Source organism: Heptranchias perlo, chromosome 1 (assembly GCF_035084215.1).
Source record: "Heptranchias perlo isolate sHepPer1 chromosome 1, sHepPer1.hap1, whole genome shotgun sequence".
NCBI classification, from domain to species: domain Eukaryota; kingdom Metazoa; phylum Chordata; class Chondrichthyes; order Hexanchiformes; family Hexanchidae; genus Heptranchias; species Heptranchias perlo.
The window spans coordinates 58,413,078-58,432,160 of NC_090325.1; the positions used below are offsets into that span (position 1 = coordinate 58,413,078).

General features: G+C 52.5%; 1 protein-coding gene across 6 annotated transcripts in view; it reads left to right on the forward strand.

Moving 5' to 3' along the window:
* The first annotated feature begins 12,406 nt into the window (after positions 1-12,406).
* rusc2 (RUN and SH3 domain containing 2) overlaps positions 12,407-19,083 on the forward strand; it is a 161,683-nt gene continuing 155,006 nt past the window's right edge. For 2 of the 6 annotated variants that reach the window (XM_067985494.1, XM_067985506.1), the window contains exon 1: positions 12,408-12,517. The gene's annotated coding sequence lies outside the window, so the exon portion shown is untranslated. Of the gene's footprint in view, positions 12,518-12,590; positions 12,912-19,083 lie in introns of those variants that run through there. The other 4 variants (XM_067985520.1, XM_067985526.1, XM_067985532.1 and 1 more) reach the window with 4 other exon arrangements.

A 19,083-nucleotide genomic window follows, 5' to 3' on the forward strand; every position in this document is an offset into this window, starting at 1 on the left:
CCAATTGTGAAAGGCACCTCTTGGCCACACATTGGGCTGTGAAAAGATCACTGATCTTCACAGGCACCTCTCCCATCACCCTCCTCACCCATCACACGCCCACCCAAATGCTCCTGGACGGGAGAATCAAGGATGGGACAGTGAGCAGTGCCCGCATTGCTCGCTGGACCCTGCTTCTCTCACAGATGGACCTGAAAGTAAAAGGGCTCTGAGCCAAAGCTCGCAGCTAACCTGGTATATCCTGGAACAGCCCACCGGTAGTCCATAGAAGGGGTTTGGGAAGTAAACATAGGTTTACAGGCCGGGATACACCCCACAGGCCATGAAATCTATGTGGATGGCTCCAGCACAGTATCTGCTGGTGAGCGACTCATGGGGTGTGGAGTTTATGACCCAGAGGCAAACCTTGCCCTGGCAATTAAGCTCCCCAGCACCATGAGCGCCCAGCAGCTGAACTGTCCGCGGTAGTGTACGTGGTTAAACACCCTGAGATCTTCCCCACACCATACACGATTTGCTCGGACAGCATGTTCACATGCAATTCGTGTACGGAGTACCTGGCCATCTGGTCCCGCCGCGGATACACCTCCGCTGACGGGAGACCCCTCACAGTGAAACCCTTGCTGGAGAAAATCTTAGCAGCAGTGGGGGAGGAAGGGGAGGTTTTCATCCATAAGGTGAAAGCCCATTCCTCCGCAGAACCCTGGAGCGAGGGCAACTGGCAGGCCGACGTGCGAGGAGGGTGCCCGCACAGGCACTTTCTGGGACCCATATGGGTCTCGTCCTATAGTAGCAGTCACGGGTAGGAATGGGACACGGGGGAGTGCAGGGGTAGCTTTACGGGTACGGTAGCATAGTGGTTATGTTACTGGGCTAGTAATCCAGAGGCCTGGACTAAAATCCAGAGTCATGAGTTCAAATCCCGCTGGCGAATTTAAATTCAATTAATTAATTAAATTCAATTAATTAAATAAAAATCTGGAATTAAAATACCAGTATCAGTAATGATGGCCATGAAACTACCGGATTGTCATAAAAACCCATCTGGTTCACTAATGTCCTTTAGGGAAGGAAACCTGCCGCCCTTACCCGGTCTGGCCGATATGTGACTCCAGACCCACAGCAACGTGGTTGATTCTTAATTGCCCTCTGAAATGGCCCAGCAAGCCACTCAGTTGTGAAATCTCGCTACGAAAAGTCATAATAAGAATAAAACCGGACGGACCACCCGGCATCGGACCACTAGGCACCGGACACGACAACGGCAAAAAACACCAAGCCCAGTCGACCCTGCAAGGTCCTCCTTACCAACATCTGGGGACTTGTGCCAAAATTGGGAGAGCTGTCCCACAGACTAGTCAAGCAACAGCCTGACATAGCCATACTCACAGAATCATATTTTTCAGCCAACGTCCCAGACTCTTCCATCACCATCCCTGGGTATGTCCTGTCCCACCGGCAGGACAGACCCACCAGAGGTGGCGGTACAGTGATATACAGTCAGGAGGGAGTGGCCCTGGGAGTCCTCAACATTGACTCTGGACCCCATGAAATCTCATGGCATCAGGTCAAACATGGGCAAGGAAACCTCCTGCTGATTACCACCTACCGTCCTCCCTCAGCTGATGAATCAGTCCTCCTCCATGTTGAACACCACTTGGAGGAAGCACTGAGGGTAGCAAGGGCACAAAATGTACTCTGGGTGGGGGACTTCAATGTCCATCACCAAGAGTGGCTCGGTAGCACCACTACTGACCGAGCTGGCCGAGTCCTGAAGGATATAGCTGCTAGACTGGGCCTGTGGCAGGTGGTGAGCGAACCAACACGAGGGAAAAACTTACTTGACCTCGTCCTCACCAATCTACCTGTCGCAAATGCATCTGTCCATGACAGTATTGGTAGGAGTGACCACCGCACAGTCCTCGTGGAGATGAAATCCCGTCTTCGCACTGAGGACACCATCCAACGTGTTGTGTGGCACTACCACCGTGCTAAATGGGATAGATTCAGAACAGATCTAGCAGCTCAAAACTGGGCATCCATGAGGCGCTATGGGCCATCAGCAGCAGCAGAATTGTATTCCAGCACAATCTGTAACCTCATGGCCCGGCATATTCCTCACTCTACCATTACCAACAAGCCAGGGGATCAACCCTGGTTCAATGAGGAGTGTAGAAGAGCATGCCAGGAGCAGCACCAGGTGTACCGAAAAATGAGGTGCCAACCTGGTGAAGCTGCAACTCAGGACTACATGCATGCTAAACAGCGGAAGCAACATGCTATAGACAGAGCTAAGCGATTCCACAACCAACGGATCAGATCAAAGCTCTGCAGTCCTGCCACATCCAGTCGTGAATGGTGGTGGACAATTAAACAACTAACGGGAGGAGGAGGCTCTGCAAACATCCCCATTCTCAATGATGGCGGAGTCCAGCACGTGAGTGCAAAAGACAAGGCTGAAGCGTTTGCAACCATCTTCAGCCAGAAGTGCTGAGTGGATAATCCATCTCAGCCTCCTCCCGATATCCCCACCATCACGGAAGCCAGTCTTCGGCCAATTCGATTCACTCCACGTGATATCAAGAAACGGCTGAGTGCACTGGATACAGCAAAGGCTATGGGCCCTGACAACATCCCAGCTGTAGTGCTGAAGACTTGTGCTCCAGAACTAGCTGCACCTCTAGCCAAGCTGTTCCAGTACAGCTACAACACTGGCATCCACCCGACAATGTGGAAAATTGCCCAGGTATGTCCTGTCCACAAAAAGCAGGACAAATCCAATCCGGCCAATTACCGCCCCATCAGTCTACTCTCAATCATCAGCAAAGTGATGGAAGATGTCGTCGACAGTGCTATCAAGCGGCACTTACTCACCAATAACCTGCTCACCGATGCTCAGTTTGGGTTCCGCCAGGACCACTCGGCTCCAGACCTCATTACAGTGTTGGTCCAAACATGGACAAAAGAGCTGAATTCCAGAGGTGAGGTGAGAGTGACTGCCCTTGACATCAAGGCGGCATTTGACCGAGTGTGGCACCAAGGAGCCCTAGTAAAATTGAAGTCAATGGCAATCAGGGGGAAAACTCTCCAGTGGCTGGAGTCATACCTAGCACAAAGGAAGATGGTAGTGGTTGTTGGAGGCCAAGCATCTCAGCCCCAGGGCATTGCTGCAGGAGTTCCTCAGGGCAGTGTCCTAGGCCCAACCATCTTCAGCTGCTTCATCAATGACCTTCCCTCCATCATAAGGTCAGAAATGGGGATGTTCGCTGATGACTGCACAGTGTTCAGTTCCATTCGCAACCCCTCAGATAATGAAGCAGTCCGAGCCCGCATGCAGCAAGACCTGGACAACATCCAGGCTTGGGCTCATAAGTGGCAAGTAACATTCGCGCCAGATAAGTGCCAGGCAATGACCATCTCCAACAAGAGAGAGTCTAACCACCTCCCCTTGACATTCAACGGCATTACCATCGCCGAATCCCCCACCATCAACATCCTGGGGGTCACCATTGACCAGAAACTTAACTGGACCAGCCATATAAATACTGTGGCTACGAGAGCAGGTCAGAGGCTGGGTATTCTGCGGTGAGTGACTCACCTCCTGACTCCCCAAAGCCTTTCCACCATCTACAAGGCACAAGTCAGGAGTGTGATGGAATACTCTCCACTTGCCTGGATGAGTGCAGCTCCAACAACACTCAAGAAGCTCGACACCATCCAAGATAAAGCAGCCCGCTTGATTGGCACCCCATCCACCACCCTAAACATTCACTCCCTTCACCACCGGCGCACTGTGGCTGCAGTGTGCACCATCCACAGGATGCACTGCAGCAACTCGCCAAGGCTTCTTCGACAGCACCTCCCAAACCCGCGACCTCTACCACCTAGAAGGACAAGGGCAGCAGGCGCATGGGAACATCACCACCTGCACGTTCCCCTCCAAGTCACACACCATCCCGACTTGGAAATATATCGCCGTTCCTTCATTATCGCTGGGTCAAAATCCTGGAACTCCCTTCCTAACAGCACTATGGGAGAACCGTCACCACACGGACTGCAGCGGTTCAAGAAGGCGGCTCACCACCACCTTCTCAAGGGCAATTAGGGATGGGCAATAAATGCCGGCCTTGCCAGCGACGCCCACATCCCATGAACGAATTTTAAAAAAACCCAGATCTTAAGACGGTCCAAACCCAAGACCCTGTCCTCAAGGCAGTCCTCAGTGCAGTGGCAGAAGGGAAAAGGGTAGAGAGCCCTTACAGCACAGCAGCCCTCTCTGTAAAGGAAGGCATGCTGTTTAAGGGAGAGCAATGGGTCGTACCGCAGCAGCACAGGAGGGAATTCCTTCAACTGGCCCATGAGGGTCCAGGAGCGGGGCATCCCGGGCCTGAGACCACCTGGCAGCGGGTGGAACAGGCAGGATGGTGGCCAGGACTCAGGGAAGATGTCCGCAAGTTCTGTGCCAGCTGTCTGGTGTGTGCTGCTAACAACCCTGACCCCCATAAAAGGAAAGTACCTATGGGACACATCAGGAGGGTAGAGGGACCATGGCAGTCGATCCATTTCGACTACATCGGGCCCCTACCCACCGCCCAGGGAGGCTATAAGTACTGCCTAGTCCTGGTGGATGTGTTCACAAAGTGGGTAGAAGCCTTCCCCTGTCGAACAGCTACGGCTATGAATACAGCCAGGATCCTGGTCAGGGAGGTGTTCTCACGATGGGGGCTACCACAGTACGTGGAGTCCGATCAAGGGAGCCACTTTACCGGGCAGGTCATGCAGAATACCCTTATGGTCCTTGGCATAGAGGGGAAATGGCACGTTGCACACAACCCACAGTCCTCAGGGATTGTAGAGAGGTTGAACAGAAACTTGAAAGAAAGGCTGAGGAAAGAGACGGTAGACTCACCTAGAAAGTGGGTAGAAGTCTTACCGTTGGTCCTAATGGGGATCCGAGCCAGCCAGTCAAAAAGCATGGGGTATTCCCCACACGATCTCATGACTGGTAGGGTTATGCGGACCCCCACCCATGTGCTAGCCCCGGTGCTCACGGAGGGTCAGCTCAGAGAGGTGAAACGGGACAACTTCGTCAGGAATCTGTTTGAACACCTTAAACAGGTTCACTGGCAGGCTGCTAGCAACATGGGAAAACAGCATCGGAGTAACCGACTGCTGCTAGAACCCCATACGCACCACGAGTGGGAGATAGGGGATCAGGTTATGGTTAGGAATTTTGCTCGGGTAGGCAGTCTAGAACCATTATACATGGGGCCCTACAGCATTGTAGATAAGGCAAGCCCCATGGTATACGCCATAAAGCTGCCTCGGCGCACCAAATGGCTCCACATTAACCAATGTAAGTTGTTTAAATCTGAGAGAAGGGAACAGCCAGTTAGGGCAAGGTCTGAGGTAAAAGTCCTCAGCCTGCAGCAGGAGCAAACTCACAGACTGCACAAGCGGGTGCAGTGGCTTGTTTTAAGGGAAGGGCCATCCCACCCACCGTTTGGGACACTCCCCCGCTCATCTGGGACTCAGGCGAGGTGGGACCTGAGGGCAGAGAGTTACCTGCCCCTGACATAGGTTTAGAAGAGGTACAGCCTGAGGATAGAAATCCCCAGCCAGCGGCAGTGGAGATTCCACAGACCGCACAAGAGGGGACAGTGGCTCGGGTTAAAGACTCACCAGCCAGAAAACCCCGACCAGCCAGAGTCCCTAGAAGGCCCCCACGAACGCCACGGCCAAAGAAACCGTGGTCACCGGCTCCCCAGATTAAAAGGGCAGCCCCTCAAGTCAGGGATCGATCTGAGGACAGAGGTCCCCAGCCAGCAGCCGCAGGCTGTGAGGGACTAAAGGTACAGGACAGGGCGGCCACACCGAAGGGAGTAGTGTGCTGTAGCCCGAACAGGGATTAGCCTGGCCGCCCGGGGATGGGCGGCGGATGTACATAGCTTCTGTTATTTAATTTTGAGATTGTTAAGTTTGGGTGTTTTAGTTAAATTTTAAATAAGGTGGTTGGTAGTTTAAGTATTATTGTTTAAGAATGTTTGTATTGAGTCGGGGTCGCAAGACTCGACTATGCTTTACCCAAGCCAGTGAATCTGTTCGGGACCTGGCTATATGCTCTTATGTCTCCCTACAGAAGAGATTTTGATAGGATGGGGGGCATACTCCTATTCGCCCTGATAGGAATGGACGCTGGGAGACGAGGTGACGTGGAGGACTCCCACATTTTTGGGTGCTCAGGGGAGAGAGCACCAGTTGTGACTGCGGGGGGCAGCGAAGGTAACGTGGAGGAGATCACCACCTATTCCCATGTGGGAAGATGGGCAGAGTGGCTGGGATCTAACGCCACCCGATACTCCAGTCAGACCGGGTTCACCTACGGGGAGGCTCCCTTCCCTGCCCCAGCATACAGGTTGTGGCCACACAGGTCGGGGTCACTGAGGGGAAACGCATGTGCCTGACCTGCAGAGGACAGATTCCCCTGGGAAGGTGGTGGTGGCTCAGGAAGCTGAGCAGAGACACGGGGGACCGTACAGCTGACTGGGAGCGACTGGGGAACGACACCCATCGGACCATTACAGGGAACCACGGGGGGGTAAGCGTGTGCTGGGACAAGTGGTGGAAATCGGAACAGGGAATCTATGTCTGCATGTGGGGGTCGCGGAAGACCTGCCCCATGGGCGTATCCATTATCTTTTCCGCAGCATGGCTGGACAAGGGGAAGGGGGTGGAATGGGATTCCCACCTACACACTTGCATAACCCCATCCTCTCCAACCTCAGTTAAGGCCACTGAACTCGTGGCACGCGCCCGAAAGCCCCTGCCCACGGCACCGACAGTAAGGACACATATGGAGAAGTGCCCTGCCACCACCAAGGGACCAGGGAATGGGCCGGTACTAGTGCCGACCGAAAAGGTGCTATACCAGGGGGTACACTACGCGGTAGCTTCCGTGATTCTAAACCTCACAGAGGTACACTTACTTGAGTGGTGCCCCAAGGAGACAGAACAGCTATACCAGGCCCTGTTAAGAGAAATGTTCAGGAAATTCTACGAGTTCGATTTTGCCAATCTGGACAAAACAGAACTGTACCCTACCCACACTGAGTACTTTAGCAATGCGGGGAGACAAAAAAGGGGAACCTGGAATGATGTTTTCACAGCATATAATACAGGATCCTCTGTGAAAACAGTCTGGATGACATAGAATTGCAGACACAAATAAACGGTTTAAAAACACAATTACGAAAAATCTTAACAGAGGAGAACACAGTGGTAGGCTCAGAGCTACACGAGGACCAGGCCATGACGGTCCATTTAAAGGAGATTATTGCTGAGTTGGAAAGGCACGCCAAAACAGTGAATGCACTCATTCGAGAGGATAGGAATGCATCAGACCAGGCTGCACAGAATGAGGTGTACGTGCTGTACGGGGCATGGGCTGCAGCAACCTGGAGGATTTAAAGCAGGGTTTGGTCCCCTCCTGGATCAGCAACAAGCACCTCGCAGCCCTCCACCCATTTGAGAATTCACTAAGCCCGTGTCAGTTCCGCCTAGCCTCTGAAGCCTACCCTGTCCCAGCAGATTGTGGGCGCTCCAACCACACTATCATGGGTATAGTAGTGAGGATGCCGGTCATGGGTGGGACAGCCCGACCTGCACCGATATATAGGGTGGAGAACATTGCAGTCATTCTAGGGGGTGCACACGTCCGTTTCGCAGCGGTCCCACCTTACGTCATAAAGTGGGAGCACATGATGACAGGTACAGACCTCTCTGGGTGCCGGAGCTGGGGTGCACACGTAGTACTGTGTCCCCAGCACTTGAATGCCTATTCCAGACCACAGTGCGGGTTTAAAACTGCTGGTGCACGACCTATAAACTGTACCATGGAGGTAATGGCACAAGGCCATGTTCCCCCACAGGTAGCATATATAGGGGGTGGGACATATTGTGTCACCACAAGTGCGCCCCACTACCAGCTTGGACAGCACATCTGGTGTCCGGTGAGTGACAGCAGTTTTTGTTTTAAACCCGAGGCAGAAGTTCAAGTGGCCCAGGAACGGATTGTCCCCATTCCTGAACCCTCCACTGTTCACCTCACTGTTAGGGAAAACATTACCAACCTGCAGAGCTATGTCACACATTTCGGTTACGAAATTCCCCCTCTACCAGAACATCTTACTCAACTACTAAAAGCTGTAGAGTTATCACAAAAGCATTTCTATACTTTGGAACAGAAAACACACGAGATAGAGGGAGAGATTCAAGGTATCACAGTCCCGCCCTGGTGGGGCATTTTCAAAAACATAGAGATCCCTTCATGGGTCAGAATGGCTTCCCACATCCTCGCGGTTTGCCAGCTGGGCATAGTGTTGTCCCTGTTGTTCTCTCAGTGCAAGGGAAAAGGCAAAATCCTAGAGTTCCAAAACAAAAGGACCTGGAAGAAGCATTATGCTAAGGTGGAGAGAGATACACCTGTTTGAACCTTTCATATTTTTTTTTTGTGTTCCTGAATAAAGATTGTTGGGTTTTTTTGTGTTTGATTATTTTTAAGAAAGACTTTTACGTGTTATTTTCTTTTAATAAAGATATATGTGCACCAAGTGGGGTGTTGGACCCCCTAAATGTTTGGATGTATGCAAATAACTGTATTTTTGCCAATGCATGCTTACGTACACCACATTTTAAAGAGTGGGGAATGTATGTGTCATGAGATCTTAGCTAGGTAATTACAGGGGAAGATTGACTATGGAATTAGGAAGGGTGTGAAGGCCTTGGAGCGAGTACAGAAAAGATTTACTAGAATGGTTCCAGGGATGAGGGACTTCAGTTACGTGGATAGACTGGAGAAGCTGGGGTTGTTTTCCTTAGAGCAGAGAAGGTTGAGAGGAGATTTGATAGAGGTGTTCAAAATCATGAGGGGTCGAGACAGGGTAGATTGAGAGAAACTGTTACCATTGGTGGAAGGGTTGAGAACCAGAGGATACAGATTTAAGGTGATTGGCAAAAGGACCAAAGGCGACACGAGGCAAAACTTTTTTACGCAGCGAGAGGTTATTATCTAGAACGCACTGCCTGAAAGGATGGTGGAGGCAGATTCAATCGTAACTTTCAAAAGGGAATTGGATAAGTACTTGAAAGAAAAAAAATTGCAGGGCTACGGGGAAAGGGTGAGGGAGTGGGACTAGCTGGATTGCTCTTGCAGAGAGCCGGCATGGATTCGACGGGCTGAATGGCCTCCTTTGGTGTTGTAACCATTCTATGATTCTATGAAAGGAGAATGTGCTGGAACCACTCTTAATTACGATACACATAAATAATATGGATTTAGGAATGAAGGGAACTATATCAAAATTTGCTGACACTAAATTGAGGGATATGGCAAATTAGGACAAAGACTAAGAAGCACTGCAGGAGGATATAGAAAGTTTAGTGGGATGGGCAGATAGTTGGTAGATGCAGTTTGATTTAGAGAAATGTAAAGTAATAGATTTTGGAAGTAAGAAGAGGGAACGGAAATGCACTTTAAATGGTAAGATTTTAAATGTTGTAAAGGAGCTGAAGGACTTTGGTTTGCACATATACATGTCATTAATGGTGGCCATGCAAGTAAATAAACCATAAAAAAGGAAAAGAGAAACATTGATGTATCTGGAAACACAGAATACAAAAGCAATGAGCTATTGAACTTGCACATGACCTTAATTAGGCTGCAGTTGAAGTATTTTGTCTGGTTTCAGGTACCATATAGTAGGCAAAACATAAAAGCAATGCACCATTTTGGTCCCACTTCCCTCCAGAATTAATCTGGTAAAGTAATATGGGAAGAAGCTTCCTGCTCCCCGAGCTGTTGTATTCATTTTAAAGCGGGCTCCAAAATTAGATCGGCCTTGAAACGGGTCCAAAACGGCCTGGCACCAGAGAGGGAAAAAAAAGCTACCAGCAATGTACAAGGCTATGAATGTCTGCAAAGTGGAATCCATAATAATAGCTTTCCTTTTTAAATCAGAATGAAGAAATCTCACTCTGGAATAAACAGCATTTGACAGGGTTGGTAATTGCACTGTACCCTCGTTACAGCTCTTGCTGCAATAAAAGGAATACATTGCATTCCAGGTGGTGGTGGCGGGGTGTGGTCGAGCTGGGGCGGGGGGAGGCGGGGTGTGGTCGAGCTGTGGCGGGGGTGGTGGCGGGGTGTGGTTGAGCTGGGGCGGGGGTGGCGGCGGCGGGGTGTGGTCGAGCTGGGGCGGGGTGTGGTCGAGATGCGGGGCGGGGTGTGGTCGAGCTGGGGCGGGGGTGGTTGGGGCGGGGTGTGGTCGAGCTGGGCGGGGGTGGTTGGGGCGGGGTGTGGTCGAGCTGTGGGGCGGGGTGTGGTCGAGCTGGGGCGGGGTGTGGTCGAGCTGGGGGGCGGGGTGTGGTCGAGCTGGGGGGCGGGGTGTGGTCGAGCTGTGGGGCGGGGTGTGGTCGAGCTGGGGGGCGGGGTGTGGTCGAGCTGGGGGGCGGGGTGTGGTCGAGCTGGGGGGCGGGGTGTGTCGAGCTGGGGCGGGGGTGGTTGGGGCGGGGTGTGGTCGAGCTGTGGGGCGGGGTGTGGTCGAGCTGGGGCGGGGTGTGGTCGAGCTGTGGGGCGGGGTGTGGGGCGGGGTGTGGTCGAGCTGCGGGGCGGGGTGTGGGGCGGGGTGTGGTCGAGCTGCGGGGCGGGGTGTGGGGCGGGGTGTGGTCGAGGGGCGGGGCGGGGTGTGGGGCGGGGTGTGGTCGAGCTGCGGGGCAGGGTGTGGGGCGGGGTGTGGTCGAGCTGCGGGGCGGGGTGTGGGGCGGGGTGTGGTCGAGGGGCGGGGCGGGGTGTGGGGCGGGGTGTGGTCGAGCTGGGGCGGGGGTGGTTGGGGCGGGGCGGGGTCGAGGGGCGGGGCGGGGTGTGGTCGAGGGGCGGGGCGGGGTGTGGTCGAGCTGGGGCGGGGTGTGGGGCGGGGTGTGGTCGAGCTGGGGCGGGGGTGGTTGGGGCGGGGTGTGTCGAGCTGTGGGGCGGGGCGGGGTGTGGTCGAGGGGCGGGGTGTGGGGCGGGGTGTGGTCGAGCTGGGGCGGGGGTGGTTGGGGCGGGGTGTGGGGCGGGGTGTGGTCGAGCTGGGGCGGGGGTGGTTGGGGCGGGGTGTGGGGCGGGGTGTGGTCGAGCTGGGGCGGGGGTGGTTGGGGCGGGGTGTGGTCGAGCTGGGGCGGGGGTGGTTGGGGCGGGGTGTGGGGCGGGGTGTGGTCGAGCTGGGGCGGGGGTGGTTGGGGCGGGGTGTGGGGCGGGGTGTGGTCGAGCTGGGGCGGGGGTGGTTGGGGCGGGGCGGGGTGTGGTCGAGGGGCGGGGTGCGGGGCGGGGGGTGTCGAGCTGTGGGGCGGGGTGGTCGAGGGGTGTGGTGTGGGGTGGGGTGTGGTCGAGCTGGGGGTGGGGTGTGTCGAGGGGCGGGGCGGGGTGTGGTCGAGCTGGGGGTGGGGTGTGTCGAGGGGCGGGGTGTGGGGTGGGGTGTGGTCGAGCTGGGGGTGGGGTGTGTCGAGGGGCGGGGTGCGGGGCGGGTGTGGTCGAGCTGGGGCGGGGTGCGGGGCGGGTGTGGTCGAGGGGCGGGGTGCGGGGCGGGGTGCGGGGCGGGGGTGGTCGAGGGGCGGGGTGTGGGGCGGGGGTGGTCGAGGGGCGGGGTGCGGGGCGGGTGTGGTCGAGGGGCGGGGTGCGGGGCGGGGTGCGGGGCGGGGGTGGTCGAGGGGCGGGGTGCGGTGTGTCGAGGGGCGGGGTGCGGGGCGGGGTGCGGGGCGGGGGTGGTCGAGGGGCGGGGTGCGGGGCGGGGGTGGTCGAGGGGCGGGGTGCGGTGTGTCGAGGGGCGGGGTGTGGGGCGGGGGTGGTCGAGGGGCGGGGTGCGGGGCGGGTGTGGTCGAGGGGCGGGGTGCGGGGCGGGGTGCGGGGCGGGGGTGGTCGAGGGGCGGGGTGCGGTGTGTCGAGGGGCGGGGTGCGGGGCGGGGTGCGGGGCGGGGGTGGTCGAGGGGCGGGGTGCGGGGCGGGGGTGGTCGAGGGGCGGGGTGCGGTGTGTCGAGGGGCGGGGTGTGGGGCGGGGGTGGTCGAGGGGCGGGGTGCGGGGCGGGTGTGGTCGAGGGGCGGGGTGCGGGGCGGGGGTGGTCGAGGGGCGGGGTGCGGTGTGTCGAGGGGCGGGGTGCGGTGTGTCGAGGGGCGGGGTGCGGGGCGGGGGTGGTCGAGGGGCGGGGTGCGGGGCGGGGGTGGTCGAGGGGCGGGGTGCGGGGCGGGGGTGGTCGAGGGGCGGGGTGCGGTGTGTCGAGGGGCGGGGTGCGGGGCGGGGGTGGTCGAGGGGCGGGGTGCGGTGTGTCGAGGGGCGGGGGAGAGCGAGACGTTCACGGCTGATTGAGGTGAATCCGCAGTGAGGGGCGGGATGTCGTGACGTGTGTTTTCCAGGCTCGGTAACCAGTGGAAACGGAGAGTTGGCTCGTGGTGTCTGGGCCGGCGCCCCGGCTGGAGGGAGTGATGAGGGTGAGGACCGGGCCGGGGCCGGGGGCGGGTGTCGGGCAGTAATCGCGGTTTAAAGGGGAAGGCAGAGACCCCCCCCCCCCCCCTGCGGTGCTCGCTGTTTTGCCCCCTCCCCAGTGACAGCCTCCGGCCTCGGGGAGCCTCCAGTTGTTTATTCCGGCTAAATGCACCTTTCTGCACTGTGGGTCCAGGTTGTGGCCGGCGGGCACGGTAACCGGCCGTGATCTCACACCGTGTCTCCGGTGGGAAACAGCTGTCAGCGGCTTTTACATTGTTGCCGGGTCTCCGCTGCAGTTGGAGCTGAAGTGCAAATGGGATGACACTGGAATATGAAACGTACCGTTGTGTTTGGGTTGAGTTGAACCAGCAGAGGTGTAGTTTTTCCAGAGATACTGGAGTAAGTACAGTTGCAAACGGAATTCACGGCAGCGATTTGTTACAGGTGAAAATGTGTTTAATTTGCCTTGTAATGATATTGCAGTGGTTATTCCAGCAGCTGCAATAGTTGGTGCGTTTTGTTCTGTTCCATTTGTCAGTTCGCTGCTGAGTAAGGCAACGCGCTGCAATTTAATAAATTGCAGAAATGAGACGGAATTGAATAGTTTTGATATATATTCATGACCTGGACTTGGGTACACGGGGTAGAATTTCAAAGTTTGCAGATGACACGAAACTTGGAAATGTAGTAAATAATGTGTAGGATAGTAACAGACTTCAGGAGGACAGAGACAGACTGGTGAAATGGGCAGACACATGGCAGATGAAATTTAAGGCAGAGAAATCTGAAGTGATTCACTTTGGTAGGAAAGAAAGATTTGCAGTTATAGAGTGACTTGCATTATAGAAGAATGACGAGAGGCAATATAAAGTAAATGGTACAATTTTAAAGGGGGTGCACGAGAAGAGAGACCTGGAGGTGTACGTACACAAATCTTTGAAAGTGGCAGGTCAATTTGAGAAGACTGTTAAAAAGACATACGGACCCTTGGCTTTATAATTAGAGGCATAGAGTACAAGAGCAAGGAAGTTATGCTAAACCTTTATTAAACACTGGTTAGGCCTAAGCTGGAGTACTGTGCTATAGACAGAGCTAAGCGATTCCACAACCAACAGATCAGATCAAAGCTCTGCAGTCCTACCACATTCAGTCGTGAATGGTGGTGGACAATTGAACAACTAACCGGAAGAGGAGGCTCTGTAAACATCCCCATCCTCAATGATGGCACAGTCCAGCACGTGAGTGCCAAAGACAAGGCTGAAGCATTTGCAACCATCTTTAGCCAGAAGTGCCGAGTGGATGGTCCATCTCGGCCTGCTCCCGATATCCTCACCATCGCAGAAACCAGCCTTCAGTCAATTCGATTCACTTCACGTGATATCAAGAAACGGCTGAGTGCACTGGATACAGCAAAGGCTATGGACCCCGACAACATCCTGGCTGTAGTGCTGAAGACTTGTGCTCCAGAACTAGCTACGCCTCTAGCCAAGCTGTTCCAGTACAGCTACAACACTGGCATCTACCTGACAATGTGGAAAATTGCCCAGGTATGTCCTGTCCACAAAAAGCAGGACAAATCCAATCCGGCCAATTACTGCCCCATCAGTCTACTCTCAATCATCAGCAAAGTGATGGAAGGTGTTGTCGACAGTGTGATCAAGCGGCACTTATTCACCAATAACCTGTTCACCGATGCTCAGTTTGGGTTCCGCCAGGACCACTTGGCTCCAGACCTCGTTACAGCCTTGGTCCAAACATGGACAAAAGAGCTGAATTCCACAGGTGAGGTGAGAGTGACTGCCCTTGACATCAAGGTGGCATTTGACCGAGTGTGGCACCAAGGAGTCCCAGTAAAATTGAAGTCAACGAGAATCAGGGGGAAAACTCTCCAGTAGCTGGAATCATACCTAGCACAAAGGAAGATGGTCGTGGTTGTTGGAGGCCACTCATCTCAGCCCCAGGACATTGCTGCAGGAGTTCCTCAGGGCAGTGCCCTAGGCCCAACCATCTTCAGCTGCTTCATCAATGACCTTCCCTCCATCATAAGGTCAGAAATGGGGATGTTCGCTGATGATTGCACAGTGTTCAATTCCATTTGCAACCCCTCAAATAATGAAGCAGTCCGTGCCTGCATGCAGCAAGACCTGGACAACATCCAGGCTTGGGCTGATAAGTGGCAAGTAACATTCGCGCCAGACAAATGCCAGGCAATGACCATCTCCAACGAGAGAGTCTAACCACTTCCCCTTGACGTTCAGCAGCATTACCATCGCCGAATCCCCCACCATCAACATTCTGGGGGTCACCATTGACCAGGAACTTAACTGGACCAGCCACACACATACTGTGGCTACAAGAGCAGGTCAGAGGTGGTGTATTGTGTGGCGAGTGACTCACCTCCTGACTCCCCAAAGCCTTTCCACCATCTACAAGGCACAAGTCAGAAGTCAGGAGTGTGACGGAATACTCTCCACTTGCCTGGATGAGTGCAGCTCCAACAACACTCAAAAAGCTCGACACCATCCAGGACAAAGCAGCCCGCTTGATTGGCACCCCATCCACCACCCTAAACATTCATTCCCTTCACCGCAGGCGCACGGTGGCTGCAGTGTGTACCATCCGCAGGATGCACTGCAGCAACTCGCCAAGGCTTCTTTAACGGCACCTCCCAAACTTGTGACCTCTACCACCTAGAAGGACAAGAGCAGCAGGCACATGGGAACAACATCACCTGCACGTTCCCCAAGCCACACATCATCCCGACTTGGAAATATATTGCCGTTCCTTCATTGTCGCTGGGTCAAAATCTTGGAACTCCCTTCCTAACAGCACTGTGGGAGAACCTTCACCACACAGACTGCAGCGATTCAAGAAGGCGGCTCAGCTCCAACCTTCTCAAGGACAATTAGGGATGGGCAATAAATGCTGGCCTTGCCAGCGACTCCCACATCCCATGAACAAATTTAAAAAAAATTCTGAACACCACAATTTAGGAAGGATGTTAAGGCCTTAGAGAGGGTGCAGAAGAGATTTACTAGAATCGTGCCAGAGATGAGGGACTTCAGTTATGTGGAGAGACTGGAGAAGCTGGGATTGTCCTCCTTGGAACAGAGAAGGTTAAGAGGAGATTTGATAGAGGTGTTCAAAATCATGAACGGTTTTGATAGAATAAATAAGAAGAAACTGTTTCCAGTTGGTGAAGGGTCGGTAACCAGAGGACACAGATTTAAGGTGAGTGGCAAACGAACCAGAGGTGACATAAGGATGAAAAATTTTACGCAGCGAGTTGTTGTGATCTGGAATGCACCGCCTGAAAGGGTGGTGGAAGCAAATTCAGTAATAACTTTCAAAAGGGAATTGGATAAATACTTGAAGGGAAAAAAGTTACAGGGTTATGAGGAAAGAGCAGGGGAGTGGGACTAATTGGATTGCTCTACCAAAGAGCCGGCACAGGCATGATGGGCCGAATGGCCACCTTCTGTGCTGTATCATTGTATGAGTCTCGTCTCAATGGTATAATAATACCAGGTAAGTATTTTAAAACAAGTAAAGCAAATATGCAAAGTTAGATGGTTCAAAAGGTGGAGAATAATTAGAAACTTTCAGAAGAATTATAGCATAGCCTTGGATACAGTGGCATATAGGAGACTGGTCCACAAGATCAGAAAGCATGAAATGCGGTCGGTTTCTGCAGGGCAGCTGCTCAATCGGAGGAAGGGAAGAGTGGTGTACATAGAACTGCATCGGAATGGAGGAGTTTGATTAGCCTCAGGGGTCAGTGCTGGGATATCATTGTTTATGTGCATAAATGGAGTGGAAGTGGGGACAGAGTTGATTGTTGACGAAACTAAACATGGGCAGAGGGACTGCACATAATGGAGAACAAGCAGACCAAATACAGAGGGATTTGAATAGATGGGAGGGTGCTGTTAAGTGCCAGATGCCATTTAATGTAGACAAATGCAAGGCGATAAGACTAGGGAAGGGGAATAAGCAGTGAGAATATGGAAAAAAATTAATATACCTTATCAAAGTTTTCAAGAGTTCTCAAAGCACTTCACATCCAAAGTCATCCAATGGTTGTATAGTCATTGTTATGTAAGTAAAGATTAATAATAGTAGACTACAGGACATTTTTTTTTATTCGTTCACGGGATGTGGGCGTCGCTGGCAAGGCCGGCATTTATTGCCCATCCCGAATTGCCCTCGAGAAGGTGGTGGTGAGCCGCCTTCTTGAACCGCTGCAGTCCGTGTGGTGACGGTTCTCCCACAGTGCTGTTAGGAAGGGAGTTCCAGGATTTTGACCCAGCGACAATGAAGGAACGGCGATATATTTCCAAGTCGGGATGGTGTGTGACTTGGAGGGGAACGTGCAGGTGGTGGTGTTCCCATGCGCCTGCTGCCCTTGTCCTTCTAGGTGGTAGAGGTCGCGGGTTTGGGAGGTGCTGTCGAAGAAGCCTTGGCGAGTTGCTGCAGTGCATCCTGTGGATGGTGCACACTGCAGCCACAGTGCGCCGGTGGTGTAGGGAGTGAATGTTTAGGGTGGTGGATGGGGTGCCAATCAAGCGGGCTGCTTTATCTTGGATGGTGTCGAGCTTCTTGAGTGTTGTTGGAGCTGCACTCATCCAGGCAAGTGGAGAGTATTCCATCACACTCCTGACTTGTGCCTTGTAGATGGTGGAAAGGCTTTGGGGAGTCAGGAGGTGAGTCACTCGCCGCAGAATACCCAGCCTCTGACCTGCTCTCGTAGCCACGGTATTTATATGGCTGGTCCAGTTAAGTTTCTGGTCAATGGTGACCCCCAGGATGTTGATGGTGGGGGATTCGGCGATGGTAATGCCGTTGAATGTCAAGGGGAGGTGGTTAGACTCTCTCTTGTTGGAGATGGTCATTGCCTGGCACTTATCTGGCGCGAATGTTACTTGCCACTTATGAGCCCAAGCCTGGATGTTGTCCAGGTCTTGCTGCATGCAGGCTCTGACTGCTTCATTATCTGAGGGGTTGCGAATGGAACTGAACACTGTGCAGTCATCAGCGAACATCCCCATTTCTGACCTTATGATGGAGGGAAGGTCATTGGTGAAGCAGCTGAAGATGGTTGGGCCTAGGACATAATGCAGGAGAGTGATATTGGTATACTTTCGTTCATGTGGGAAAAACTCTGCTGCCTGTATCCTAACCTGCACCATGTCCTTACCCATCACCTCTGCTCGCATTGGCTCCTGGTCTCACCCTCTCAAGTTTAAAATTCTCATCCTTGTGTTCAAATCCCTCCATGGCCTTGCCCCTCCCTATCTCTGCAACCTCCTTCAGCACTACAACCCTCTGAAAGCTCAGCGTTCCTCCAGCTCTGGCCTTTTAGGCATCCCCACTCCCTCCGCCCCACCAAATATGGCCGTGTCTTCAGATGTCTAGGCCCTAAGCTCTTAAATTCTGTCGCTAAACCTCTCTACCTCTCCTTTAAGTTCCTTTTTAAAACCTACATCTTTTAATCATCCTTCCTAATATCATCTTCTTTATTTCAGTGTAACTTTTTGTCTGATTATGCTCCTGTGAAGGGCGTTGGGACATTTTCCTATGTTAAAGGCGCTATATAAATGCAAGATGTTATTGTTGAAAATGGGGAAAAATATAGAAAGGACTTTGAGGGAATATCTGCTGGCTATTTGGAACATTAATATTTTGTTATGGTGGTTGTAGCAATGAAATATAAAGTGTTACTTTACTGTATCAAAAATATAAAATGTTAGTGTGCATAGCAAGTCAATCAGCATCTGTACAGAGAAAAGACAAGTTAGCGTTTCAGAATACCTGAAACATTAACCTGTCGCCTTTGCAAATGCTGACTGATCTGTGTATTTCCAATATTTTCTAGCTTCTTTAGTTTTGTTTCAGATTTCCAGTTTTCTTTTGTGGTATTACTAAGTGATTTTTTTTTGATTGAAGCAGTTTTTGGATTTCTTCAATTTTAAAGTTGATATTTTTTTTAAAAATTCTTTATTTTTGTACCCATAGTCTTGAATAAAAGTATAATTATTTACATTTCATCGGTGAGGGTCATCAACACAATATGACCTCAGCAGTGAAGTGTAAACAAAGTTTAAACACTGCCCCAGGATATATCCCTTGTGTAACCATCCTACCCCTACATCTATTATTTGAATACTTATTAGTAAAGTAATATGTATATTTTACTGTACAACTAGTAGTATGGTTGTGATACAGAAGTACCCACTAGGGGCATTCCGTTCAATCAATCAATAATGTAAAAAGATGCGGCAGTCTTGATAAATTGGAAAAGAACAGCTAATCCTAATTGGGTCAGAACTATTATCTGTGCGTGTAAACAATTGCTGTTGTAATATGTAAAGTAGAAGACAAGAATATTTTACAGACAGATAATATCATAATTTTACATAGGAGCTGTTGCATTTATATTAGATTCTATTAAGACTGAACCTTGAAAATTCTCCTCCACTTATGGACCAAATAAAATATACCAAAGAGGAACATTATTTGAAATAGCTGAAGAAAATTGAAAAAAACATGCCGTAATCTAACAAAACCTACT